This window comes from Lynx canadensis, chromosome D1 (assembly GCF_007474595.2).
Source record: "Lynx canadensis isolate LIC74 chromosome D1, mLynCan4.pri.v2, whole genome shotgun sequence".
Taxonomy (NCBI): Eukaryota; Metazoa; Chordata; class Mammalia; order Carnivora; family Felidae; genus Lynx; species Lynx canadensis.
The window spans coordinates 98,892,257-98,919,198 of record NC_044312.2 but is presented as its reverse complement, the minus strand read 5'-3'; the positions used below and the strand labels follow the sequence as shown (position 1 = coordinate 98,919,198).

The 26,942-nt window shown below is 40.1% G+C and overlaps 1 protein-coding gene and 1 non-coding gene across 12 annotated transcripts in view; one reads left to right on the top strand and one right to left on the bottom strand.

Annotated features, from left to right (window-relative positions):
- The window catches only part of AMBRA1 (autophagy and beclin 1 regulator 1), a 180,711-nt gene that overhangs the window by 102,515 nt on the left and 51,254 nt on the right, over positions 1-26,942 (top strand). The window lies entirely within an intron of this gene.
- LOC115526702 lies at positions 26,809-26,912 on the bottom strand. Its single transcript, XR_003972731.1, has one exon. It is a non-coding gene; the product is annotated as a U6 spliceosomal RNA (small nuclear RNA).

Here is a 26,942-nt window from a genome sequence, read left to right as displayed (position 1 = left end):
AAAGCCATTAGAGTTTAGCAATCCTGGAAAAAATAATCTCGGTATTTTGGGATATCCTTTATTTTAAGATGCCTGCTTTCAGAGCGCCTGGCTGGCTCAGTCAGTAGAGCATGTGACTCTTGATCTTGGGGTCGTGAGTTCAAGCCCCACATTGGGCATAGAGCTTACTTTAAAAAGAAAAAAGGTTGGGGGTGCCTGGGTGGCTGAGTTGGTTAAGCAGCTGGCTCTTGGTTTCAACTCAGGTCGTGATCTCACGGTTTGTGGGTTTGAGCCCTGCATTGGGCTCCATGCTGATGGTGCAGAGCCTGCTTGCAGTTCTCTCTCCCTCTCTCTGCCTCTAAACAAACAAACAAACAAACAAACAAAAAGATGCCTGCTTTCTTTGCCCTCCTTATTCTGAATGTCACAGCCTCCCATTGCACCTCCTTCCAGATCTGAGACCTTAGAGTAAAAGTGAAAAGTGTATGGCAAAAAATTATGGGATTCTTTTATTTTATTTTATTTTATTTTATTTTATTTTATTTTATTTTATTTTATTTTATCATTTCATTTCAAGTGTATTTATTTTGAGAGAGAGAGAGAGAGTGTGTGCACGTGTGCATGTGAGCAGGCACACAAGCAGGGGAAAGGGCAGGGAGAAAGAGAGAGGGAGAATCCCAAGCAGGCTCCATGACCTGAGCCAAAGTCAGATGCTTAATTGAGCCACCCAGGCGCCCATTATGGGATTCTTATATCAAGAGATAAGCAATGTTGGTCACGATTTGACTATTTTACATTTTACAATTTATGTGACTCATAACTTGTGTAGGGAGTATAACTGAAACAAACTATCAAACTGGGAATGGCCTAAGGAGCCCTGTCTCTGAAGGAAAATGTGCGGGAGTGCTTGGGTGGCTCAGTTGGTTTAGCTTCCAACTCTTGATTTCGGCTCACGTCATGATCGTGGCTCAGGTCATGATCTCACAGTTCTGTGGGTTTGAGCCTAGCATCAGGTTCTGCGCTGACAGCTTGGAGCCTGCTTGGGTTTCTCTCTCTCCCTCTCTCTCTACCCCTCCCCTGCTCATGCACACACACTCTCAATATAAATAAATAACCTCTAAAAATAATAAAGGCAAATGTGAGACTTTTTAATCTTGAAGATTTTAATTGTGACAAATTGAATTATCCTCAGAGCTCCTCTTATGTCTTCCCTTGTCTTTCCTTCATTGGGCAGTTTGTGATGGGAGGGGCTTTTTTTGTAAGATTAATAAACTCAATCAAAGAATACTATAAAACGAGTACAGGTGAAATTAAGATTCAGCCTACCTCCCAGAGAAATGGATGCCTCTCTGTTCCTTCTTCAACCTAGGACCTGGGTGTTAAAACTGTTGATTATTTCACTTATGATTTTCTTTGGCTTGGTATTCTTAAATGTTGAACATTAGGAAATATCAAGGAGTCACCCATACTGCTTTGTTTTGAGAAACCAAAAGTTTGAATTCTCTTAATCATGATTAATCCTTTGAATCCCAGATTATACCTAGCATTGGGCCCTGGAGGCTGCCTGCCACTTAGGTTGACTAGGGTTTAAAGTTAATTGGGTTACTATTCCACTCTCAGGAGGATCTAATATACTTTATTTATTTATTTATTTATTTATTTATTTATTTATTTATTTTACTGCTGTTGATAAGAGGTTTTTTTTTTTTCCATTTAAAGATGTATTCATGGTGGCTCAGTCGGTTAGGCAGCTGACTTCAGCTCAGGTCATTATCTCATGGTTTGTGAGTTCAATCCCCACGTCAGGCTCTACACTGACAGCTCAGAGCCTGGAGCCTGCTTCAGATTCTGTGTCTCCCTTTCTCTGCCCTCCCCCACTTGCACTCTCTTTCTCTTTCTCTCTCCCTCTCTCTCTCTCTCTCAAAAATAAATAAACATTAAAAAAAAAAAAAAAGTAAAGGGGTACCTGGGTGGCTCAGTTGGTTGAGCGTCCAACTTTGGCTCGGGTCATGATCTCACAGTTTGTGAGTTCGAGCCCTGTGTTGGGCTCTGTGCTGACAGCTCAGAGCCTGGAACCTGCTTCAGGTTCTGTGTCTCCCTCTGTCTGCCTCTCCCTGGCTCACACTCTGTCTGTCTGTCTCTTTCTAAAATAAATAAACCTTAAAAAAAAAAAAAAAAAAGTAAAGATGTATTCAGTCCATCCCCACTCATTTTCTCCACTCTTCTCCAGGTTCTCAGGTTGAGCCTATGAGAACATAGTGTGATCCCTCCTCCTGTTACAGATCTATGGACCATCTCAAGCTGAGTTTTTAAATTTCCATTTCTCAACTATATACTTACTGTATGGCTGCTCTTTTGACTTTATTTTAAATAATTTTTTTTAACTGTTTGTTTATTTCTTTTGAGATACAGAGAGAGAAGCCCAAGCAGGCTTTGCACTGTCAGATCAAGAGTCAGATGCTTAACTGACTGAGCCACCCAGGCTCTTCTGCTGTTCTGAATTTCTTGACTTTTCCTTCCCCCTCCTTCATCTTTCTGGCTCTAAAGACCATGTCCAGGATCTCCTTAGATAAAGGTAGATGGGGATAAGGTATCCTCAGTGAACCAGTATTGTGTTTCTCTCCTTGAGCCTTAGTCTTGTCTGCTAGCCATAGGGAAGAATCTAAAATGCGTAATAATGCTTTGTAGGTTCCTCCTCCCTCTGTCCAACAGACAGTATAGCTCCAATAGGTCAAAGGGTAGAATTTGAGATAGAAATCAGACTTTCTTTTTGTATTGAGAAGTATATGAATGGATCTTTTCTGTTCATATTTATCATATACCACAGAACAATTATTTGTTCATTTATTCTCTTATTCGTTGGAAACTATTTTACCTCAGTTCTAATATTTACTATCTTCATTATGAAATTAATCACCAGGAAAAAATACCAAAACTGACTGATTTTACTACTCCATATGTTGCTGTTCAAATGGATCATATAGTCTTGTTTTCAAGTTTGTAGGTACTAAATTCAGTGGAATATCGTTTAAACTTCTGTGTGCTAAGTCCTAGGCTAAGTGCTGGGAAATATTTAAGAATCCTTCCAGGTTCTGGGAATGCAAGCTGGTGCAGCCACTCTGGAACACAGTATGGAGGTTCCTCAAAAAAACTAAAAATAGAACTACTCTACGACCCAGCAATTGCACTACTAGGCATTTATCCATGGGATACAGGGGTGCTGTTTCAAAGAGACAGGTGCATCTCATGTTTATAGCAGCACTATCAACAATAGCCAAAGTATGGAAAGAGCCCAAATGTCCATTGATGGATGGATGGATAAAGAAGATGTGGGGTGTGTGTGTGTGTGTGTGTGTATGTATACATATAGGTATACATATGTATATGTGTGTGTCTCTCTCTCTCTCTCTCTCTCTATCTATATATATAGATAGACACACACACACACACACACACACACACACACACACACATACACATACATACAATGGAGTATTACTTGGCAATCAAAAAGAATGAAATCTTGCCATTTGCAACTATGTGGATGGAACTGGAGGGTATTGTGCTAAGTGAAATTAGTCATTCAGAGAAAGACAAAAATCATATGACTTCGCTCATATGAGGACTTTAAGAGACAAAACAGATGAACATAAGGGAAGGGAAATAAAAATAATATAAAAACAGGGAGGGGGACAAAACAGAAGAGACTCATAAATCTGGAGAACAAACTGAGGGTTGCTGAAGGGGTTGTGAGAAGGGGGATGGGCTAAATGGGTAAGGGGCACTAAGGAATCTACTCTTGAAATCATTGTTGTACTATGTGCTAACTAATTTGGATGTAAGTTTAAAAAAATTAAAAATGTATACTTCATAACTACTATCAAAACTTCCAAGAAAATTAACCTGGTCCACTTAATGATGCATGTAATTTTGCACTTGCTGTTCCCTCTGCCTGGAACACTCTTCCGTTTAGTTCTCTACACTACTAATTCTCAGGCTTCACACTCACCTCTTCAGAGAAGCCTTTCCTAACCATCCCCCTTCAATCCCTCTATAAATGTTATTATCTTGTTTGTTTTCTTCAAAGTCATTACCCAATTTGTAGTTATCCAGTAACTATTTACTCTTTATCATTTGTGTGCTTCTTTCCAGAAGAATGGACTAGAACCTTGTCTGTCTTACTTATTGTCACATCCCCAACTCTACTAGTAGAGCGTCATTCAGTAAATATTTTTCAATGAAAAAAAAAAAAAGCCTTCCAGGTTCAATTATTTTTTTTTACCTTTCCATACTTTGAATCACTGTTGTTAACTCTGTATCCAGAAGTACTAGATTTTATATGATTCCTACCCCTGATCGTTACATCACTGTATTTCCCCCACAAGTAACAGGAAAATAATTAACTTTGTTCTGTTACAAAGCTTTACCCAAAAGATGTCAATAGAACATTTATTCTATAAGAGAAATGTGTTACAGAAATGCAAGCTATCAGTTCTCTAATTTTCCTTGTGTCTCTTAACCACACCTGAAGTTCCTACCACTCAAACCAGACTTCAGTAGTCTCTTTTTCCTCAACAAGCTCTCTTGGAGAGGTATAGTGACCTTCCAGCTTTGGCTTCCATAGCTGAAATCAGTTGTCTCTTCGTGGCTCACAGGGGCCGTCATTCTGATGTGATACAGGTTGCTACAGTCCTTAATGAGTGCCTTTGGCACTGCTTGTCAATTGATTGTTTCCCTGTGATGTTGCATTGAAGTTTTAATTAACCACTAAATTTGAGTTGACTTCTTAGTTGACAGCTTTGCTTTCCTGAAGGCAGGCTGTTGCATAGCCTAGCATACTGGCATGCTGCTGAGTTTAGATCAGCGTGTACAATGCACTTTTGCTTTAAAAAAAATTGTTGATTTAGGGGATGAGGAAATCACACATGTATTCTAGAGTAGGATACAAGTTGGTAGGAGGGGGTAAGAGGCTGGTGCCAAAGAAGAGCTTGTGTTTTCCAGAGCATGGGAGAAGTTAGCCTGGTGAGTAGGTGAACAAACGGTCAGGGCTTGGGAGAATAGTCTCTTCACTGACACAGAACTAGAGTCCACTAGATGGGCACCATGAGGCATTGTCTTATTGTAATAGTGAGTGCATTTTTATTATTGCTGACTTTGTCTTTTAATCCCGTCAAATATACTGACTGCCTCAAAATATAGTACCCAAATGTATGTTGCGGACACAGAAAGACTTGGGAACTACTGATGTTGTGTGTTAGAAGCTGAACTAGAAAGTTGACAGCCTGGCTGTTGTCATTCTGGCTCCTTTAATAATTCACTATATAATTTTAGTGAGTCATTTAGTCTCTTTGTCCACTTGACAGGAGAGGATGTGGTGCTCACTGTCATGTTCCTTCCAGGGATTGAGTAGGAAGAAATGGCAAAGCGCTCTGACTTTCTTTGGAAAAGATATTATCTGAAGTCAAAATGTAGATACATGCCTTAGCACCCAGGTTATTTGCAGTACGTGAACTACTTGAGACACATTGGGACTGCCAACTTTAGATGTTCCAGTGACAGGAACACCTCAATGCTAAGAGGTGGGCTCAGGTGGCTGAAAAGGATCCATCCCAGCTTAATAAAAGGAGTCACTACAGGGCATCTGTGCTAGGCACCCTTGGGACATAAAATAAATACGTCTTGAACAATATAGAGGTAGGTAGTCACAGCCACAGTAAGGAGGGAGGTGGGACCTGTCCAGGGTTTGTGCATCATCTCCTCATAGGCTGAATGTAGTCCATGAAATGTCCTATCCCTGGTTCATTATTATTTTGTTCTCTTTTCCAAGAATCTATTGTCAGCCGAAGATCTGAGGCCACTCACGACTGCTTTATAAAAGTTACTGTGGTTGTGAAATGAAACCTCAAATACTGAAATAGAAAGTTATTCCTTAACCCCTTTGGGAGATTAAAAATACCAATATAATCTTAAGGAAATATCTGCTAAAGTAAACTTTTATAACTGAATTTATTACTAGCTTGGGGAGAGGTCAGCTTAATAATAAGGGCAGCTGAATTTAAATTTCCTCTCACCTCTTACTAACCGGGTGACCTTGGGAGAGTTGTTTAACTTATCTGAGCTTCAGTTTCCTCATTGTAAAAGAGGGATTTCAATAAGGCCTTTCAGCAACTACCCTAAATTGCCAATCCGCCACACCTTGCATTTTCCATTTCTCTTCCCTGTTTTCTAGTTCTCTGTGGTACCTGACATAATTCAGCATGCCATGTGGTCAACTCATTTCTGTTCTGTTTCTCCTCCTCCCAGAATGTAATTTCCATGAAGGCAGGAATTTTTGTCTGTTTTGTTGATGGTCTGACATGAAGTAGGCACTCAATAAATATTTGTCTAGTGAATAACCACACTTCCTTTAAGGTAATTATGAAAATGTAATGAGAATCTTTTATTGAGTGAGAATTTACTATGACATTTGGCACATGATAAGCATCTAGAAAATGGTAGCAATTAATGAAGTTTTCCTCAGAAGATACTATAGGTTGTACTTGTATAACTGATTATTGTAAAGGTATTTTGCTATATATTTTGGAAGAACAAGCATAAATCACAGTGATCAGCTACATCAGAATACAAAGTATGGATGTTAGATGGCTATAACTTTAAAAAATGAAATCTGTGTTGCTGTGTCTCACTCCTAGATTTATTTTACTATCAAGATAACTTACCTTCACATTGTGCTTAGAGTGTACAGTGCATTTTCAATATTTTCCCTGTATTCTCATATTTGCATACATATCTTCTCTCTCCTGCTAGATTATTAGTTCCCTCAAGTCAGGAACCTTGTCTTTTTCATATTTTGAGTCTCATTGCATCTGCCACAGCCTGTTTTGCTGTATATAACTCAAGGGTCACATTCCTAAAACATTCATAGTAATAAAAAAAAAAAATGCTGTCATGAAAATGGTGGTTTCATTGTGGGAAGGAAGGGTTGGGAGCTAGAGAGTTTAACATAGAATAAAAACTTTTACCTGGGGTACTTAAAATTGCAATATGTTACAGCTGTGTGTATAGACGTACAAAGCCTAAACCAATTGAGTTGAACATTCGATTACATCTTCCTTTTCCTTCAGAGTGATGTATGGGCCTTTGCGTTTTTTCTAACTGCTAGCACACACTGCTTATTGCACATTCTTCTCACCATTGTTCTTACAGTTCATATACCCACAGAAGGCAGCACTGTTTTTCAGCCAACATTCCTTCATTCAACACGTGTCTGAGGGCTTCCTCTGTATTTCTCACTATTCTGTGCCCTGAGAGTGTAACATTCATGTTTTTCTAAGTCAACTGAATGTTCAAGGTTTGGGTTCCCTAATTAATTGATGCAGTGTAGGTTGTAAAACTTTGCAGTTTGGTTAAGTTCCTATATATTGGTATCACTCAGTGCATACTATTAAGTTAATTAAAAGCTCACAAAACCTTTTCTTTATTCCTTACTAAAGTGATTTTAGAGCTGATTCAAATTCTTGGGACAGATATTTGAAGAATATATAGTTAGGCTGAGTGTTCTAAGCGTTTTTTTTTTAAGGTTTCCTCTTTACTCTGGTTCTGTTGACGTGCTCTCCACTCGTCTATAAGAATGTGGATGATCTCTTACCTTTTTTATTCCTTCACAGTGATTTAGCTCCTCAGTTAGCGACTTTCCTAGTCCCCATCATTCTCTTTAATTTCTCTTTTTTAAAAAAAAAATTTTTTTTTTAAGTTTATTTATTTTGACAGAGATAGAGTGCGAGCATGAGCTGGGGAGGGGCAGAGAGAGAGAGGGAGACATAGAATCAGAAGCAGGCTCCAGGCTCCGAGCTGTCAGCACAGAGCCTGACGCGGAGCTCAAACTCACAAACTGTGAGATCATGACCTGGGCTGAAGTTGGACGCTTAACTGACTGAGCCACCCAGGTGCCCCAATTTCTCTCTTTTTTTATTAACTTAGATACAATTCACATGTAAAATTAACCCTTTCAAAATGTACACTTCAGTGGTTTTTAGTATATTCACAGAGTTGTGCAACCATCACCACTGTTTAATTCCAGAATATTTTTATCACACCACAAAGAAACCCCATACCCGTTAGCAGTGGCTTCTTATTCCTCTCTTCTTACCCAGTTCCTGGCAGCTACTTCTGTCTCTTTTGTTTTTGCCTCTGCCGGACATTTCACTTAGATGGAATCACACAGTATGTGACCTTTTGTATGTGGCTTCTTTCACTTAACATAATGTTTTCAGTGTTAATCCATGTTGTAGCATATGTTAGTACTTCATTTCTTTTTGTGGCTGAATAATATTCCATTGTATGGATATACCGCATTTTATTTACCCATCTATCAGTTGATGGACATTTGAGCAGTTTCCACTCTTTGACTTGTTATGAATAATGTTGCTGTGAATGTTGATGTACAAGTTTTTGTGTGGACATGTTTTCAGTTCTCTTGGGTATATACCTAGGAGTGGAATTGCTGGTTCGTATGGTAATTTTGTGTTTAACTTTTTAAAAAACTATCCTCTTGGCGTGCCTGGGTGACTCAGTTGGTTACGCGTCCGACTTCAGCCCAGGTCATGATTGCACAGTTTGTGAGTTCGAGCCCCACATCGGGCTCTGTGCTGACAGCTCAGAGCCTGGAGCCTGCTTTGGATTCTGTCTCCCTCTCTCTCCATGCCCCTCCCCCACTCACACCCTGTCTTTCTCTGTCTGTCAGAAATGAATAAATGTTTAAAAAAAACCAAAAAACCAAAAAACTATCCTCTCTTAAACAGTGTTCACTTGCCTTTGAAAGCTTTCCTTTCCCAGCTTCCCTTTCCGCCCGACCACCAGCTCCACTCCAGCTTTCCTATTTGCTTTTGTCTGTAGTTTTCTGAATTGTCACTTTAATGAAAATAACAGACATTTTAATGAATTCTTTTCACTTTGGATGGCCCGCAGTCATCTTCTATTTAATGTGTCAAAAACTAAACTTTCTTTTTTATAGTGTTCTCCCCCTCCTTGTTTTGCTAAGGCCGCCAACATTCTTCTTGACCCCAGGTGCTAGGCCTGTGAGTTTTTATGGATACTTACTTCTCTCCAGCTCTACCATATTCCGTTTCCTGCCGTGTTCAGATGGTTCATCTCTGACAGAATCTCTCATTGTTCTTTCCTTTCTTGTGTCACTGTTCTAACCCCGATTCTGGCTACTGTCATACCATTGCAGTTTCCATTAACTGGTGGCGCTCTGTTTATTGTCATCCCACCTCTGAAATACTTGCCAGAGTACTCTTCATAAAATGTGACCAGAGACTTTTGGTAAACATGAAGGAGTGAACACCTGTGTTTATCTCCATCCTCTCTCTCCCAAAACCCCTCTAAAATGACAGCAAAGGAATTAGACAAAAATATGTGCACATTGTATAAGAGAATGAGAGAATGAGAAAAGGAGGGAAATGAGCAGAGAGTGACAACAGGAGCATTTCTCCTGCAGAAGAAACAAAACTGTATGTGAGAGGAAATACAAGTTTACTAGACTGCTCTGTATGCTGTGGATATTTATATAGTTGTAATACTGTAAATAATTAACATTATTTAACCTAAAAATGTGTTATAGCTATTTTGGAAGGATGGGGGAGGAAAGAGGGTGGGAGAAATCATCTCCTATCATCGGGAGCCAGAAGATAATAGCCGAAATTGAAAATTTAGTGACAGTAGAAATATGACAGTTAATTATCAGAAGAAAAACAGCTAAAAGATTTGAAAAGTAATTGCTTCTAGAGAGCAGAAATCAGGGGAGAAGATGGGGCAAAAGGCTGCTATTTGACTTATTAGTCTTGTAATACTCTTTAACTGTTAAAATTATGTGTATGTAGTGCTTTGATAAAAATTAAAATTTAAAATCTATCCACTTTGTAATTCCCTTCCTCAAAAATTTCAAAGGATTTCTGTTTCCTGCTGCACAGATGACAAATTCCTTGTCTTTTTTTCAGCCTTTTATATTCTTCGTATGAGCCTTTGCTTCCACTGAACTGATCATAGCCCTTGAATTCTGAACTGCTTGAGCAGTAGCCTCTTTCTACCCTGAACCCTTCTCCTTCCTCTCCTAATTTCCAAATCCTATTGCTTCTTCCTTTAAGCTAATTTCCACACTAAGTTTTCCAGGTCTCCCCTCCCCAAGCTCAGTAACCCCTCCTAAATGGCTGTGGCTTTAGTTGTCAGTACCACTCATTAGACACTTACATTGTCTTTTCTTGTTTGTGAGGTTTTTGATGTAAGTCTTATCTCCCCAACTGGATTATAGGCTCCAACCAAGCAAGAAAGGGACATCTTATTACCATTTTATATACGTTGTCCACAGTGCTAGGTTTGATAGATATCTGTTTAATATTCAGTACTCACTTAGCCATCAAAAAGCTTTCTGTTTTGAGATCACTATTCTTTATTCTGGGCACGTCTCAAGACTCTGTACTTCGGTCTAAAAAATCCATCTTTGTCAGCCTTGGTGAGGTTGAAGGGCAAGACTTTATCTCTTTGCTGGTGATATTGTCGTTGATGGGTGCAGTGTGCTAGTCATTTTATAGAACGTAACATAGACAGTCTCTAATCTCCCAAACCCTGTGGATGCTTAAGCATTTCAAAGGTTTTCTATTATTTGAGAGAAATGCTAATTTAGCATTACCATCACCACATCAGGGATTTATGAACCTTCTCCCTTTATACTCCCTTGCCTTATGATCCCCTGCACTGCAAAGAGCCAAGAAAAACAGAAAATAAACACAAAGACCTCTGCAATTTCCACTGTTTTTCTTGCCACTCTAAGAATAACCACCTGGCTTTACATGTGCCCTAGAAAGGCTTCATCGGTGATGTGTCCTCTACCGCTAACTAGAGCCCCAGTGTGATCTGAAGCATCTAAGTCACTAGTTCTTAATCTTTTAGAGGACAGTGAACTCTGTGAGAATGTATGTTAAGAACTTGGACCCTCCTCTCAGAATACAAGGTATATATGTAGCTGTATTAAAGTGTACCCAGGATTTTGGTTTTATTCAGGAACGATAAGGCCAGCAGATGAGGAGACAATGCCATTTAAAAAAGGTGGTTTGTTACTTAAAATTCCCAGGGTAAAGGGACACACCATACTCTATAGGGCCACATGGGGAAATATTACGGTCAGTCAGGAGGCAGAGGAGGTGAGGGGAAGGCCTGAGCCAGAGCACCTCTTGGGGTTTTCAGAAGGGATTAATGAGGCAGAATAGGTGTGCAGAGTAAGTTTAGCATTAGGTAGCCTGAATAATTTTGTTAGGCTCTGGGCTGTGAGGTGATCCCTGGTTGTCCATACCTGGTGCTGGGGTGATTTAGGACAGAGGAAATACTGGTTTGCTATGTGATAGTTGGATAAAGAAAGTGGTTATTGGTATGGGCTCCCTTAGTTGATTTGCATGCTTGCAGGCAAGTTGTTTGTTATCTCTAGGAATGATTTGGCCCAGGGAGGGCCTCAGTATGCAAGGCAACCAAGATGTCAGAGCGCAGTTAAATGTAGAAAACAGAATACACAGTTAATAGAACATTGCACACACACGATTTTATTTGCTACGTTAGTTAGTGCCTTTTTGACCTCCTGAAGCCCATCTGCAGACCCCAGGTTTAAACCCCACCTTGGGCTCTGGGGGCTCCTTGCCTTCGAATGCAGTATCTGGGTTTACGTTTCCTTGTCACAAGGTTTGTAGTTAATTATCTATTAAACCAACAGAATGTAGCAACTGCTCAATTTTTTATGGTAAAGCTTTTCTTTCTGCTTTCTTTTGACTTTTATACCAGGAGTTTATTTGTGGATATTTTGTGCCAAGAGGGATAAGCCTGCACTCCTAATTGCTGCATCAAGTCTGTGCTCACAGGGCGTCCTGATGACATTTTAAATACATGGAAATTTTTGAATGCATGAAAACATCTAGTGCTGATTCTCTGCTGCATTTTTGCTCTGGCACCTGCTCCTCTCTTCTTGGAATTTATCTCATTGCCTAATTCTGTACATTGTCTCCAAACCTTTCATTAAGCATTGTTGGAAATTTTGCTTTTTAACCTCAGCATCCCCGCTTATCTTTTGAACAAAAACAGAACCATCTCTGACTACTAGGCATTTCCTCGAGTGAAAAGCTCCCCATCTTGCCTTTTCTGACTTTTCAGAGCATGAAATGGCTATGCTAATCCTGTTGGCCTTAAGGCAAGAGCCTTGCAGAGTCAGACAAAGGGGGACCGCCTGCTCCCAGCTTGGATCTTTCAGAGGCCAGAGGCAGAAACTTTTTAACATTATACCAACTTGAAGTCAAAAATCTGCCTACCCTTGCTTTGTTTTGGCTGCAATTATGAAAGAAGTAAATTCTTGGAGTGTTTCCTCTGGATGTAACCATCAGTTTCTTAGTGTCCTGAGGACTATATTGTATACGTTTCCGGAGGTTGGGTGCTTTTCTCAAGTTTTAGCAATCAAACAAAAGGGGTTTTAGGAATTTTGGAAGTGTCCTTCTGTTTGTTGAGTGGATATTTCTCAAAGCCAAAGGTGCTTTGGCTCCAAGTCATCAAATTGAGTTGCAACTTTGTGCTTTGTGCAAGGTGCTTTGTAGGACACAAGGACTGAGTGGTACTTAAATCTCTCAGAGGGATTTAAGATAGCCCTTACTCGTTAAGGGGCTAACAATTAGTAGTGAGAGTCACACATGTTCAAGTAACCATTTGTGTCTGTATTTAATACGGAGTTACTATATACCTTCTGTGGCAGAGCAGTCCAGAGTTGATGGGGGTGGGGGTGGGGCAGGGAAAATGGGAGATGGCCATTGAGGAGGGCACTTGTTGAGATGAGCACGGGTGTTGTATGTAAGTGATGAATCGTGGGAATCTACTCCAGAAGCCAAGACTATACTGTATATACTGTATGTTAGGTAACTTGACAATAAATTGTTTTTTTAAAAAGTGTACACTTACCATTATGAGCGCTGAATAATGTATAGAACTGAATCATTGTATTGTACGCTAGAAACTAATACAACACTGAATGTTAATTTTTCTTTAAAAAAATAATTAAAAATAAATTAAAAAAAAAAAGACCTTAATCTAAAAGTGAGAAAATTGAGGGCTTCTGGGTGACTCAGTCAGTTAAGTGTCTGATTTTAGCTCAGGTCATGATCTCGCGGTTTGTGGGTTCAAATCTATAGCTTGGAGCTGTGCTGACAGCTCGGAGCCTGGAGCCTGCTTCGCATTCTGTGTCTCCCTCTCTCTCTGCCCCTCCCCAGCTCACACTCTGCCCCTCTCTCTCAAAAATAAACATTTTAAAAAAATTTAAAAAAAAAATAAAAGTGAGGAAATTGTATATGTCCTTCCTTCCAAAAGAATCCATTTACAATGTACTGTGGGGATTCAGGTTCAGGGAAAGTTTTGAGTGGGAACAGAAAAGATTTCGAGTTGGACCTCTGGTGGACCGAATTTTATACCTATCCTCAAATGGAATGAATAATGGCAGAGAGTCCTGGGAGATGAGCAGAAGGAATATGTCAGAAGAAAAGAGATAAAATGCTATGGGGCTTCCATAGAGTTGATAATATCAGGTTAGTGAACTCAGAAAAGACTTCCCGGAAAAAGGGATTAAGAGAGTCCTTGAGCAGGGCTATGGGATCAGGGAATTTTAGTAAACATTTATTAGTGGAGAGAGGAAGGAATCTATATAGTAGGAACAATGTGAGCAAAAGTATAAAAGTGGGGATATATTCAAAACCTATTTCTGGGGCTCCTGGGTGGCTCAGTTGGTTAAGTGTCTGACTGTGGCTTAGGTCATGATCTTGCAGTCGGTGAGTTTGAGCCCCGCCTTCGGCTCTGTGCTGACAGCTCAGAGCTTGGACCCTGCTTTTTTGGATTCTGTGTCTCCCCCTCTCTCTGCCTGCCTCCCTCTCTCTCTCTCTCTCTCTCTCTCTCTCTCTCTCTCTCTCTCAAAGCTAAAATAAAAATAAACATTAAAAAAACATTTTTCCAAAATGATATGAATAACAAGCAATGGGAGATAGGCACAGAAAGGTTATGGACAGATCATTGAGGGCTTTGAGTTACAGACCAAGGAATCTTGCTCATTTTAGGCCATGAGGAGCCATTAAAACTTTTTGAGTAGATGAGCAACACAGTCAAAATTCTGTGTTTAAAAATAATCAATCTGGGGGCGCCTGGGTGGCGCAGTCGGTTAAGTGTCCGACTTCAGCCAGGTCACGATCTTGCGGTCCGTGAGTTCGAGCCCCGCGTCGGGCTCTGGGCTGATGGCTCAGAGCCTGGAGCCTGTTTCCGATTCTGTGTCTCCCTCTCTCTCTGCCCCTCCCCCGTTCATGCTCTGTCTCTCTGTCCCAAAAATAAATAAACGTTGAAAAAAAAAAAATAAATAAATAAAAATAATCAATCTGGCATTGAAAGATGGATTGGAGCAAGAAGAGTAGAGGGGGAAGATAGATGATTTTGTAAGGGACAAGGGCCCATGGCTTAAAGGTAACTGCAAAATTATTTCATGCTTCTTACGCATCCTTTTTGATGACCAGCAGCACAGTCTTGAAAAGGTGTGTGCTCCACCATGCTCACTGGCTTGCAGGCATTCCTGAAGTGTTAGGGCTGGCCCAGTATTTTCTGAGAAATGCGTATAAGCAGTTTTGGCAGAAAAGACAAGACTAAAATTTCCTGTCTTAATCTCCTTCTGCTTTCCCTTGTGAAGTACCTCATTTTAAAAGAATTTTGCCACAGGCCTCTTTCTGAAATGTATCTAACCTGGCATTAAAAGTAGGCCTTTCTTGGCTTCGAGGTAAGATGTTAGAAGGCATCAGGATGGCATCTAAGAGAAAAGCTTGGGGCTGGGCATCTGTTTGTATGTTTCATTGATGCAGACAGTTTCTATTATGCACCCAGGAAGCCCATGGCCTTAGAGTCTCTGCTTTTACAAAGTTTGTGTGACTATCTGCCATTCATAGCTGCCTGCTGGATTGTTTCACCAGTGCAGTAGCTCGGGCTTTACGTGGTGTAAACATGATTCATCAAGACTCAGGACATGTTTCTGTGGGCAAAATCTCTTATGTCAGGAATTCCAAGTAAACGAAATATGGCCATCTCTGCTGCCCACCTTTGGAATTTTATAGAACTTCATGTCCCAAATGATTTCGTTTTAGCCAATTACTGCCTCTCCCATACCTTGTTGGGCAAGGATTAAGATTGTGGGAAAGCATGTAAAGGTCTTTCTTTTGTGTCCCCAGTTGCTTGCTTGTTTGTTTACTTCCTCCTTTCCTACCCTCTTTCTCCCTCCCTTCAGTAGTAAGACATTTTAACAATGCAAAAAAGCATAATGCATATATACAGGCACATATGTATGTAACCAGCCTTTGTCCTCCCACAACTGAAATTCAAGAGTTACCAGTTAGCCCTGTTTGCCTCAATTTTTAAAAATAAAATCATTGAGGATAAAGTTGAAGTTACCTTTTTTTGACTTCCTTAAGTCTATTTCCTGCTCTACATAGAGGCAGATCTTATCTTGAATTTGGTTTATGTAATTGCAGTCCATCTTTTAGAACTTAATAATAGGAAATAATTGTTTTGTGTTTTAAGAGTTGTATTTCTACAAATGGCATCGTATCACATGTATCTATATTTTACAACTTTTAAAATTCAGTATTCTGGTTTTATTGTCCGCATTGACACGTTTTGATTGATTTGTCCATTTTAATTGTTACATAGTATACTAATATTCACTTACACACATTTTATTATCTGTTTCCTTACTGATGAACATTAAATTTTCTAGATTTTTACTGTCACAGCACGTCTCAAATTTTTTGACGTATCTCCTTGTGTATATGTATGGCATTTTTCTCAAAGATATTTACCCAGAGATGGAATTGTACTGGCTCCTTGTTAGTCCATAGCACAGATTATTTGGCTAACCAAGGCATAACTTCTTAGATGTTGAAGAGTGTCTCAGGGCACCATTCTGACTGGCACTCAGTGAAAATGGAAAACTTGAAGTTTGTGCATTTTATTGCATACCCAGGACCAAGAGTTTTTCTCAAGTCCTCAACTCATTAGCTTCATGGAGCAAATAAATGCATATATTAAATATAAGGGATATTAAATAGTAAAATGTATAACCTTTTAATAGATCATTATAAAGGTGACTCATCACTCTTCCTGCCCATTTATTTATTTATTATTTTTAAATTTAAATCCAAGTTAGTTAACATATAGTATAATAATGATTTCAGGAATAGAATTTAGTGATTCATCACTTCCATATAAACACCCAGTGCTCGGGGCGCCTGGGTGGCGCAGTCGGTTAAGCATCCGACTTCAGCCAGGTCACGATCTCGCGGTCCGTGAGTTCGAGCCCCGCGTCAGGCTCTGGGCTGATGGCTCGGAGCCTGGAGCCTGTTTCCGATTCTGTGTCTCCCTCTCTCTCTGCCCCTCCCCCGTTCATGCTCTGTCTCTCTCTGTCCCAAAAATAAATAAAAAACGTTGAAAAAAAAAATTAAAAAAAATAAATAAATAAACACCGAGTGCTCATCCCACCAAGTGCTTATTCAACAAACTCATCCCCTCAATGCCCATCATCCATTTAGCCCATCCCCCCCCCACAGCAACCCACCAGCAACCCTCAGTTTGTTCTCTGTATTTAAGAGTCTCTTACCGTTTGTGTGTGTCTCTCTCTCTCTTTCTCTGTTTTTATATTATTTTTGTTTCCCTTCCCCTCTGTTCATCTGTTTTGTTTCTTAAATTCCACACAAGTGAAATCATACAATATTTGTTTTTCTCTTATTTCACTTAGCATAATACACTCTAGTTCCATCCATGTTGTTGCAAATGGCAGGATTTCATTCTTTTTGATTGCTGAGTAATGTTCCAGTGTGTGGGTGGGGGGTGGGGGGTTGGGTGTGTGGGTGTGTGGTATGCACACCCCACACATTCTTTATCCATTCATCAATCAGCGGACATCTGGACTCTTTCCATACTTTGGCTATTGTTGATAGTGCTGCTATAAACATTGGGGTGCATGTGCCCCTTCAAATCAGCATTTTTATATCCTTTGGACAAATACCTAGTGCAATTGCTGGGTCATAGGATAGTTCTATTTTCAATTTTTTAAGGAACCTCCATATTGTCTTCCAGAGTGGCTGCACCAGTTTGCATTCCCACCAGCAGTGCAAAAGTGTTCCCCTTTCTCCATCTTTCTGCCCTTTTAAAATTTTTTTTTTCAACGTTTATTTATTTTTTGGGGGACAGAGAGAGACAGAGCATGAACGGGGGAGGGGCAGAGAGAGAGGGAGACACAGAATCGGAAACAGGCTCCAGGCTCTGAGCCATCAGCCCAGAGCCTGACGCGGGGCTCGAACTTACGGACCGCGAGATCGTGACCTGGCTGAAGTCGGACGCTTAACCGACTGCGCCACCCAGGCGCCCCCTTTCTGCCCTTTTAAAATTCATAAAGTAATACAGACTCATTGTAAATAATTCAGATACTATGAAAATATGCACTGTAAAAAGTTTAAATGTCTCCTCACCATCTTATTCCTGGTTGGTCTGGAACGTATCTTTCCAAATTTTTTTATATGCATAATCAAATACACACGTCTATTTACTCACCTGTATAGTTTTTTCCATTTTGATTTTTAAGAGAGATGAGATTGTACAGAATAATAGACCAAGGACATTTTTCTGTGTCAGTATGTGCAGATTTCTTTTTAATGGCTGTACGGTGTTTCACAGTGTGATTGACCACAGTCTAATTGTTCTCTTTTTGATGGATGTTTAGGTTTATTTACAATTAAAAACAAGCTTTTTTTTTTTGCAAGCTCTTTTTGTAGTTGCTTAGTCCCATTCCTGGATGTATATAATGGACTGCAAATTCCCTTCACATATGAGTTGGTTCTTTATAATTCAGCCTGTCCCCATAGTAGATAAAAGCAGTAAAGACTGTCTAGGACATGTTTTCTCACTTGCAGAAAGAACAGTTTATATGTCTGGCAGTGACATTCCTTGCAGTTCCCATCAGTGTTCCTCCCCCTTGTGTATTTCATGCTTTCTATATGAATGGCAGTACTTTTAAGTCCCAAGTCCCATGATTGTGCAATATTAAAAATGTGAGTAAAAAGCTGACCCACCCTTCTGCCATCTTAAAAAAGAAGGAAATCTATGAAAAAAAAAAATTAAAAAAAAAAAAAAAAAAAGAAGGAAATCTACAGTACCTACTGAAATACACAGAGATATAAACACTTGAACTCAGAGCAAACTTTATGTACTTATAATCACAACACAATGTTTTGCATTATGAAAATGGCTAATATCATGTGGGCAGAGATTTCCGTCTAATTCAGAAAAGGTTTCAGGAAGAGATAAGATTTTATTGAGGTTTACAGACTAGAAAGGCTAATCTGGATTGTTATTTAGCTTCTAGGTACATCCTTTTAGCTGTGTCTCAATGCGGGGCTCATTAATAATGCTTTTCCACTTTGTGTCTGGTATTAATGTCTGAACAGTGGATTTTAATTAGAAACGGTTTCAAATTCACGATCTTTATGGGACAAATGTTGATCTCCTAGGATCCCACAGCATATGCATGGCTCTGGGGACTTAAGCTTCTGAGCAGTTTGTGGTTTGCAGCAGACCCAGTCACCACTCCCTCTCCCACTTATTTTTGCTCCAGACTTTCCACTAGTTGGTGCCTGCACTTTAAAACAAAGGTCTGGAATCTTTTTCCATTTCAGGATATAGAAGGAAATAGCCTGGCTGGGCCAGTAGAGCAGAGTGTCTTTTCAAATGTCTTTCTTTTTTTAACATTTATTTGAGTAATCTTTACACCCAGTGTGGGGCTCGAACTGATGACCCCGAGATCAAGAGTTGCATGCTCCTCCAACTGAGCCAGCCAGGCGTCCCTGGAATGTCTTAAAGGATCTAGTTACTAAGATTTTTGCCAGGCCCGCTTTTAGCAGAATCAGGATGTAGGTTGGTTTGTTTTTTTTTTTGTTTTTGTTTTTAAACAAAACTCCAGCCATCTTCATATAAGCAGCTGCCACAAGCATTAGGAATTGCTGACCTTTTCATCTTACTTAAAAAACCCTAGTCTTGTTATAAAAACCAAGTCAGCTGGATGCTTTATTTCAATGTCACAAGTCCCAAAATACACAATGTTTCCCTTGGACCTACTTGTGGGAAACCTGTAAGATAATCAACCTTTTCAGGGTTTCTGTCATTCCAAAGCGAATGTGAAGCTGATACTCAAGACTGAGTGTTCTGCTCCGTAGTTCACTTTCTGATCTGACTTTTCCTTTGACCTCCAAGCTCCAGGAGCTTCTTTGTTCACCTTAGCCTTTCTGTCCCTGGCTCAACAGGAATGTGGTAGTGGTTGCTTACAGTGACAACACACTGCCCTTAGCTCTCCAAAGTCTTTTTTAAACTGAGGGAGCCAGGCTTTGGGTTATAGAGCTTCACCAGGGGTTTGCGCCTTCCCCTCTGGGAGCAGCCCTGGCCTCCTTCTTAAACCTTGGCCCCAACTGACTCAGCTGGGTAATGCTGTACCCTGAAATGTACAGGTGTGATTTGACAGGAGCTTTTCACCCTTTACAAACTGGGCTCCCTAATGAGAATGTAGGCTCATAGAGCAATCATTCACGTGTAGGTGGCCTGTAAGGAAAGTTTTAACAAAAGAGTTGGTTAAGAAGCTGATTTATTTTCTTGCTTTAACTCTTGTCATGTGCTGAGTGGGGGCGGAAGAGGAGGGGAGGGTGGGGAACAGCACTGCTGAAAGCATTTATCTTCATTTCTGCCATCTCCCAGTGTTTATTACCCTGTGATCGACAGATGAGGAAAGCTGCCAGTCAAACCCACGTTCAGCACATTTCCATTTCCCTTCATTGCAGATTTTAGGCTTTGGAAATCTGCATCCTCTTTGCAGCAATAAAGGTCGTTTCCCTCCTGCTGACAAGCCCAGGACCCTTGGGTCCAGTTCTACTCACTTGTGCTTCCACCAAACAGTAAAAGCTGCAGGAGTCTCAGCAATTTAAGACAAGTGGTTGGTGAGAGCCATTCAGTGTTTGAGTCAGTCATACGCTCTGTTCATCTTTTCTCTCTCACCTCTTTCTCCCTCAGTCCTTCTACCCTCCCCCCTCTGTGCCTGTCCTCCTCTTGGTGCTGAGGCACTCCCTTGAGCAGCTCCGTCGTGCAACAATGAAAGGATGACAGCCTCCCCGATTTCTTTCCTGGCTTCTCTCAGGGACCTGCCAAAGCCAGTGTCCTCCCAGCAACAGAGGTTGTGGGATCCTGGAGTCAATGGCAGGTTTGGGGGATGTGGAAGCAGAGGTAGAGCAATTCTGAATGCTGTTATGCACCTGCTTGTCTTCCGTCAGAGGTAGAGACTTTGAGGAAATCCTGCCTGGTGGGAGTGAATGTTAGGTTTTTAACTTCTGTTTTTGTTTGGGGGTTGTTGGGGTTTTTGCTGCATCTCTCTTGAACGCTGTGGGTTTTGGAATGTTGTTCCCGATAATCTTTCAGTAGCATGTGTTCTTGTGAGCTTATTTGTTTTTGTCTTAAATAATGTTTGTGGGTGGAAGAAAGGTAACGATATTCATTTCTTTGAAAATGGATGTTCTGCTTTCATAATTACTTGTCCCAATTACATCATTAGTGTAAGTGTTAGATAATTGCTTCATTAGGATATATATTTGAAGAAGGGCAGGTCTACGGGATGGTGATGAAAATGGGCCTCAGCCTCTTCATCTACCCACACAGGAGCATCTTAGCTTGACTTCAGAGAGCTGGGAGATACCATTTACCCTGCTAACAGTCGAGATTAATCCTGGGTTTTAATATAATGGGAGGAAGGAGTGAGGACCTGGTGAAGAGCAGTTTACTCTTACTGTTTTAGGGTGCAATACACTGCTGAATTCCAGGTGACCCTGGTACATTCACACCGGTACATTCACAGCAACATGATTGAATCATTGATGATCCCTGAATTAGAAAGCAAAGTATCCTTATGGATACTTCACCACTTTGGGCTTTTCTGAAAGTCACTAGGTCTAGTGGCATGAGCCCTATGCTGTTTGACCCCTCTGAATGGCTTTTTAAAGGGAAATGGCCATACCCACTCTAGGGGTTACCTTCTCCCATCAGAACTAACTGCTTCCTGTAGATTTGAGTGTGACCCTGATTTCACACTTTGCGAATAACTTTGGGTGCATGCCTCTAGTTATGCAACTCTTCTTTCAAGAGCATGTTAAAAACTAATGCCATTACTTCCACTCACATGAGGTCTCCAAAGTAGTCAAATTCATAGAAACAAAGTAGAATTTGGGTTACTGGGGGTTGGGGCAAGGTAAAAGGGGAGTTATTTGATGGGTATAGACTTTGACATTTGCAAGATGAAAAGGTTCTGGAGATCCGTTTCACAACTGTGTGAATATTATTTAACACTGCTGAACTGGGTTAAACTACTAAACGCTACTGAACCACTTAAAAAAATGGTGAAGATGGTAAATTCATGTCATGTGTTTTTCATCACAGTTTTTAAAAACATTAATCCCAGATTCTTAGTATTACTGACGCTGGATAGGAAGGCTCTATCCACTGCTCTGGCCCTAATGAGTATAAGATTAGTATCTCTTCCTCTGTCGGCATGTTGTAAACTTACTCTGCTGTAGTCACATAGTTCTGGTTTGAGTGTTGTTTTGAAACAGTTTTTGATGAAGCTGTGATATGTGAAATAGTTCATAGCTGTTTCTTCTCCCTTCCCTACACATGTTCTGTACTCCAGCCAGGCCTTGCTGATTTCTGTGTTGAGCTCTCAAACTATCATTTACTGTTTTGTTGGCCTCATCCAGTGCCTTTGACCTTAACAATAAGGCATTGCCCTCTCTTTCTTGGATCTGCCCCTGAAGTTCATGATTTGTGTGTGGACTGCTACTACCCTTGTTCTTAGCAGGAGCTTTTAGAGTCTTTAAGAGTTTATTGGACAATAAAATTTTGTTGATTTAGGGGCCCAGTTCCTACCAAGAGCACATATAGTCATTGATATCTATATCTATAAAATGTTTACCCTTTATGTTTAATGTCTAATTTATGTTAAATACACTTCAAATTCATATTGTATAATGATCAATTATCTTGATCAGTTTAAGTGACCAGTTAGAGCAGTTATTAAACAGCCTTATCTGATAGGCCACATACCTTACTCAGAGCATTTTCTGTGTCAGAATTATAGACATCTACGTAATACCTGTTTGGTTTTATTTTGGGGTTTTTACAGAAAATAGTGTTCTCTAATACTTCTATCTTTTATTTTAGCCTCAGGAAAATTGAAGACTTGGTTTCAGCTATAGGTAATACACTCAGAATTGAAAACCTAAAAACCTCCTTAAAAACCTACTTTTTCCCTCCAGAGGAAATCATTGTGTTTCCCTCAGACAATTTTATGATTGCTGGGTTTCATGCAGTGTATTTTCTATAAATGAAAACTATTCTATTCTCATGCAAACCTGTAGTTTATGGTGGAACATTCTTCAGCCATAAAAAAGGAATAAATGACTGATATATGCTACAGCATGGATGAACTTTATAAACATGGTGCTAAATGAAAGAAGCCAGACACAGTCACCTACCTGTGTGATTCTATTTAGATGAAGTGTCCAGCCTATGAAGTCAAAACTGTAGAGACAGAAAAGAGATTAGTGGTTGCCTAGGGCTAGGCCTAGGGCTAGTGGGGCAGAGTGGAGGGGAGTGACTGCTAATGGGTGAGGTGCTAGGGGTGGGGGTGGGGGGGATGATGAAAATGTCCTGAAATTAGATAGTAGTGATGGTCCTTATAACATTGGTTTTGATAATGGTTGCCCAATGGTATGAATATACTAAACACCCCTTGAGTTGTATACTTTAAGTAGGTGAATTGTATGGTATGTGGATTATATCTCAATAAAGCTGTTGTTTTTAAACAAACTATATATCGTTTGGTCGTTTTCTTCAGTGTCAAAACTGTAAATGAGCATGGTAAATGGGAACTAGGAGAGACTTCTACCCTTGGAGGAAGTCTTGTTATCTGCCATCGGGGACTCTTTCCAGGCCCCCAGGCTATAGAATAATTGTCTGTGGTCTTAGATGAGATTTTTTAAATGGTGATAAGGTGACAAAGTGAGTATGACAGAGTGCTTAGTTATATTTCCTTCTTAAAGCAGATTTAAAGACTGCATTTGAATGAAGCTTTCTGGACCGAAGAGTAAGTGTTCTTCCTAGGATGCCATTCCATATATACTTAAAGAGGAAGAATGCTGTTTATGTCCAAATAATCCTGTGTTGTATTTCTCTAAGAAGAATTATTTTTCATAGACAGAAACCAGTTTATTCATTTACAAAGAGCTTGCAAGAAAAAAACTTAAAACAACCAAACATAAAAATGCATGTAAGATGTGGGTAGGTGCAATACACGCTAAAAAAAAATACAGTGAGCCAATCAATAAAAAGATACTCACCAATACTTGACATTATTAAAGAAATACAAAAGGATACCAAAAGGAATTGACCAAATTTATATTGAGTAGTATTTTCTATCGTTTAAATTTTTTTTTAATGTTTACTATTTATTTTTGAGAAAGAGAGAGCGTAAGTGGGGGAGCATTAGAGAGAGAGGGAGACACAGAATCCAAAGCAGGCTTCAGGCTCCTAGCTGTCAGCACATGGCCCAATGTGGGGCTTGAACCTATGAACTGCGAGATCATGACCTGAGCCGAAGTCGGATGTTTAACCGACTGAGCCACCCAGGCTCTCCAGTATTGAGTAGTATTTTTTTAATAATGGTCTTATTGGGATATAACTCACATATCGTATAGGTCACCTATTTAAAGTATAAAGCTCAGTCCTTTCTAATATATTCACAGAGTTGTGCTTCCATTGCCACTATCTGTATATTTCAGAACATTTTTTATCACCTTCCTATACCCATTAGCAGTTACTTCTCCCTTCCCCCTTTCCTTCCCCTGTCTCTTCCCGCCCTAGGCAGCCCCTAATCTACTTTTTGTCTCTGTAGCTTTGCCTATTCTAGACATTTTGTGTAAATGGAATCATACAATATGTGGTCTTTCGTGACTGGTTTTCTAAAAAGAACTTTGAAAAGTTGATAAATTGTTCAGTTGGACCTGCTGTGGAGTTTCTGGTCTCTGTTCTACTGACCAGTTAGCAAGCTGGTTTTGGCTTTATACCACAACCAAGCAGAAAGATAGTAATTGTGTATCCAGGCTGATGAGTCTTTGGCCCCCAGCCCCATTTTTGTTCTATCTTTCCAGCAGCATCACAGTCAGAGATGGCCATTCTGAATTAGGCAGCCTCAAATGGAACAATTTTATAGGACTGAAATATAATTTAATTGTTTCCTTCTTTGTAACTTGCCCTTTTTTACCCTCTCGAATTAGCTTTTCTGATACATTTGCTAATGATTCCCATTGTTCCGTATTTTCACCGTACTGTTGAATCATACTCTTCACTTTCCTACTCTGAGAACAGATCTTGGAGAGAGGCTAAAAGCTGTTTTTGAAAAAAGGTTTCTAATTCTCCTTTCCAAGCAACAGAACAGAGGAGTCTGAGAGAAGCAGAGGCAGGGAGAGACATCATGCAGGCTATCAGGTTTGGTAGAGCTCACCTACCACATAACTGTCATGACTATTAAGATTTTATCCCTAGGGGCGCCTGGGTGGCTCAGTCCGTTAAGCATCCAACTTCAGCTCAGGTCATGATCTCACAGTTTGTGAGTTCGAGCCCCATGTCGGCTCTGTGCTGACACCTCGGAGCCTGAAGCCTCCTTTGGATTCTGTCTCCCTCTCTCTCTCTGCCCCTCCCTTGTTCATGCTCTCTGTCTCTGTCTCTCTCTCTCTCAAAAATAAACAAACATTAAAAGAATAAAAAATAGCAAAAGATTTTATCCCTAGACATATTCCCGATGCTTCCAGCCTACAAGTTGAAGACCTGACTCAGAGAATGAGACTTGACAGCTTGGTTTTGCTGTTCTCTGATGATTGGCCAGGATCACTGGATTTAAGTTCTTTTCCTCCTTATTTTGTTTCTTGTCATAATCATCCTTATTTACTCTTGCTCTGAGGCTCCAGGGAAAGAAGTCTGTGGTCATATGCTAGAAAGTGAACTGCCGTGACTGCCAGTATCCTCATAGACAATTGCTGTTTCCACTGTCTCCTAGAGTATGAGGGAGAGTCTTGGGCTCAATTTTTTTTTTCCAATTAATAGTCTTTTTTTTTTTTTTTGAGCAGTTTTAGGTTTAAAAGGAAAATCAAATGGAAAGTACACAGAGTCCCCATAGCCTCCCATAGACCCCCCTCACCATCATCATCCTTCACCAGAGCACTACGCTTGTTACATATAACCATGAACCAACGCTGACACATCATTATCATCCAAAGCCCATAGTTTACATTAAGTTTCACTTTTAATGTTAAGTTCTATGAGTTTGGGCAAATGTATGATGACATGTATCTACCATCATAGTATTATACAAAAATAGTTTCACTGGCCCCAAAATCTCCTTGGTGCTACAACTATACCTCCCTCTCTCCCCTAAACTGCTGGCAATCACTGATCTTTTTGCTGTGTCCATAGTTTTGGCTTTTCCAGAATAAAACATAGAATCACAACATATATAGCTTTTTGCTTCTTTTAATTATATTTGCTCTGTGTCTTTTCATGGATTGATAGTTTATTTCTTTTTAGAGTTGAGTAATATTCCATTGTATGGTTGTACCATAGTTTATTCATTTTCCTGTTAAAGGACATTGTGGTTGCTTCCAAGTTGTGGCAGTTATGAATAAAGCTGCTATAAACATCTGTGTGTAGGTTTTTGTGTGACATTTGCTTTCAACTGATTTGAGTAAATACCAAGGAGCATGATTGCTGGATCATATGGCTAAGAGTATGTTCAGTTTTGCAAAGAAACTGCCAAACTGTCTTCCAAAGTAGCTGTACCATTTTGCATCCCCACCAGCAGGGAATGAGAGTTCCTGTTGTTTTGTAGCCTTTTCACCATTTGGTGTTATTAGTATTTTACATTTTAGCCATTGTGGTAAGTGTGTAGTAGTTTCTCATTGTTATTTTATTTTGCAGTTCCCTAAGGAGAAATGATGTTTGAGCATCTTTTCATACGCTTATTTCATTGTATCTTCTTTGGTGAGGTGTCTGTTCAGATTTTTTTTGCCAGTTTTCATATCAGGTTGTTTTGTTGTTGTTGAGTTTTGAAGGATCTTTGTGGGTGCCTAGGTGGCTCAGTCGGTTAAGCATCTGACTCTTGGTTTTGGCTCATCATCTCGCAGTTTGTGGGATAAAGCCCTGAGTTGGGCTGTGTGCTGACAGGGCAGAGCCTGCTTGGGACTCTCTCTTTCTCTCTCTCTCCCTCTCTCCCTCTCTCTCTCTCCCTCTCTCCCTCTCTCCCTCTTTCCCTCTTTCCCTCTCTCCCTCTCTCCCTCTCTGCCCCTTCCCTGCTCACCCTCCTCCTCTCTTAAAAGAAATAGATAAGCTTTTATTTTTTTTTAAGAATGTGATACTTTTATTTTTTTAATTGTTTTTAAGTTTATTTATTTTGAGAGAGAGCAAGCTAACAAGGGAGAGGCAGAGAGAGAGGATCCCAAGCAGGTTCTTCACTGGGCACACACAGCCTACTGCGGGGCCCGAGCTCAAGAACCATGAGATCATGACCTGAACCGAAATCACTCAACTGAGTGAGCCACCCAGGCACCCCAATAGATAATCTTTTTTTTTTTTTTCTTCCTCCTGGCCTCTCAAAATATGGAACGCTTCACGAATTTGCGTGTCATCCTTGCGCAGGGACCATGCTAATCTCTGTATCGTTCCAATTTTAGTATATGTGCTGCCGAAGTGAGCATGATAATCTTTTTTTTTTAAAAATTTTTTTT